Raw genomic sequence first — 3,036 nt, 5'->3', positions numbered from 1 at the left:
ATGATTGTTAAATGTGTATATGGTTGTGGTTGAGGCTATGTTGGTTGTTACCCTAGTTTATAGTTTGGTATGTCATAGTTTAAAGTTTGGTAGCTTAGCATAATGCTTGGTATGTGCTTAGCTTCATATTTGGTAACTTTAGAAGTTGAAATTTAGTTAAAATATCGTAAATGTGATATGAATGAAAGTCTTGAATGTTTGATGTGTTGTTGATGTATTTGAACATATAAAATATGGTACCAATGAGGGTACATTGGTTAGGCATATTAGGTGATGAATTTGGTGTATTTTGGGCATGTTTAATCATGTTTTGAATAGGTTAAATGATTGGTAATTGAGTTGCTTAGTGCCCAAGTAAATAGAAAATGGTAAACTTGAGTTTTAAGGTACTTTTGGGTGCACACGGCCTAGCCACACAAGCGTGTGTCACACATGAGCAACACATATAGGTATGTCACCCAAGTTAGGGAGCTACACAGCCTGGCCACATAGGCGTGTGTCTTAGCCGTATGAGGCACACAACCTAGCCACACAAGTGTGTGACCCCTGAAATCAGAATTTTTGTAATTATTTCCTAAACTTTCAGAATTGTTTCAAATTAGTCCCTGCCTATTTTTAAACTACTTTTAGGGTCTCGTAGACTTGTAATAGGAGTTGTAAGAGTAACTTTTACTTTGAATTAGGGTGGATTAAGAAACCTAAATTAAGTGCATTCCACTAACATCATCGAAGATAAATTAAATAGATAATCGTAGATGGAGTATGAACCAATATTCTGATGCTAATAATTGGAATAGTCTTGTATGTATCCGAATTTTGACATTTAAGAAGGGATAAATAGTGATAAGAGTGTAGACAGTGGAAAACTACGTTTAGCAATGTATAAATAGTGATAAAAGTGTAGACAGTGGAAGACCAAGTTTAACATTGCATAGCATGAATCATTATTCGAATTTATAATATTCTAGTATGATATAATTTGATTGTTTGTGTCCTACCCCTATATATTATATTGTTAATGGCTAGTATATATATATGTGTAATTATGATTGATTAATTGTATGACATGTTAGTAATGCCCGTGACCCTAATCTGACGACGGAGAGGGGTTAAGGGTGTTACATCTATTGCAAAAATGGGTTCCGTGATCGCTGATCAAGGCTCGAGGTGTACCAAAACTAGAAAAAATAGTTCGTTTTAGAAACTCCACGACAATTTTAGCATTGTCATTGCGAGTAGGCTTTGCTTCTATCCACTTAGAAACATAGTCTACTGCAAGAATTATATAAACATTTCTAAATGAGGAAATAAACGGACCCATGAAGTTGATGCCTCACACGTCAAAAATATCACATACATGAATTAGAGATAGGGGGATTTGATTTCGTTTAGTTATGTTACCTGTATGTTGGCATCTATCGCAAAATTTACAAATATCATATGCATATCGAAAAATTATGGGCCAGTATAGTCCACACTCTAATACCTTATTAGCAGTCCGTTTAAGGCCAAAATGTCCTCCACAAGCTTTGATATGACAAAAAGTGAGTATAGAAGCTATCTCGATTTTCGAAACACATCGTCTTATTATCTGACTCGAGTAATGTTTCCATAGGTACGGGTCATCCCAAATATAATATCGAGCTTTTCTTCTAAACTTGTCTCTTATGGGACGAGCTAACCTAGTGGGTAATGAACCTGTAGCAAAGAGGTTTACCATATCTACATACCATGGGAAATATGCTTTAACCGAAAATTGGCCCTCATTAGGAAACTCATCCTTTATAAGAGTGTCGTCATAGGGTGTTTTTAACCTATCCTTTATAAGAGTGTCGTCATAAGGTGTTTTTAACCTACTCAAGTGGTCAGCCACCAAGTTTTCGCATCCCTTCTTGTCTCGAATCTCAATGTCGAATTCTTGGAGCAGTAGAATCCATCTAATGAGCCTTGATTTTGCTTCCTTCTTCGTGATCAAATACCTAAGAGCTGCATGGTCAGAAAAAATAATCACTTTATATCCCAATAGATAAGACTAAAATTTATCCAAAGTAAATACAATAGCCAAAAGTTCTTTTTCTGTAGTGGTGTACTTGCTTTGTGCAGCATCTAGGGGTTTTGAGGCATAACAAATGACATGGAGCTCATGTCATCTTTTGCCCCAACACGGCCCCCACAGTTCGTTTGCTTGCATCACACATGATTTCAAAGTGATAGTTCCAATTTGGTGCTTGTACTATAAGAGCAGAAACAAACTTCTGTTTGAGTGTGTCAAAAGCCTCCTTGCATTTAGGGCTGAACTCAAATTTCTTATATTTTTTGCAACAATTCGCATAGTGGTTCAGCTACTTTTGAGAAGTTCTTTATAAAGCTCCTGTACAACCCTGTATGGCCAAGGAAAGAACGGATTTCCCTTACAGTTGAGGGATATGACAAAGGATTTATAATGTCAGTTTTGGGCCTATTGACCTCAATCCCTTTAGCTGAAACTATATGTTCTAGAATTAAACCTTTGTCTACCATAAAATGAAACTTTTCGTAATTCAAGACAAGATTAAATTCTATGCACAGTAAGATCATCCATAAAAACTTCGATAATGTTTTCTACATATTTAGAAAATATACTCATCATGCATTTTTGGAAGGTGGCTGACACGTTATAAAGCCCGAATGGCATCCTTATATACGCAAATGTGTTGAATGAGCATGTAAAAGTGGTATTTTCTTGGTCCTCTGGTGTAACTGGGATTTGGAAAAAAAACCTGAGTATCCATCAAGATAGCAAAAATAAAATTTTCCAGCTAAAAATTCAAGCATTTGATCTATTAAAGGAAGCAGGAAATGGTCTTTTCTAGTATAAGAATTTAACTTCTTGTAATCAATGGAGACATGCCACCCATTTTGCACGCGGGTTGGTACCAAATCGCCCTTAACATTTTTCTTTACTATCACACTTATTTTCTTGGGCACGACTTGCACCGGACTTACCAATCTGCTGTCAGAAATGGGGTAAATTATGTCAGCATCCAACAGCTTAAT

This window comes from Gossypium raimondii, chromosome 11 (genome assembly GCF_025698545.1).
Source record: "Gossypium raimondii isolate GPD5lz chromosome 11, ASM2569854v1, whole genome shotgun sequence".
Taxonomy (NCBI): Eukaryota; Viridiplantae; Streptophyta; class Magnoliopsida; order Malvales; family Malvaceae; genus Gossypium; species Gossypium raimondii.
The sequence above is the reverse complement of the archived record's forward strand: the minus strand, read 5'-3'. Positions refer to the sequence as shown.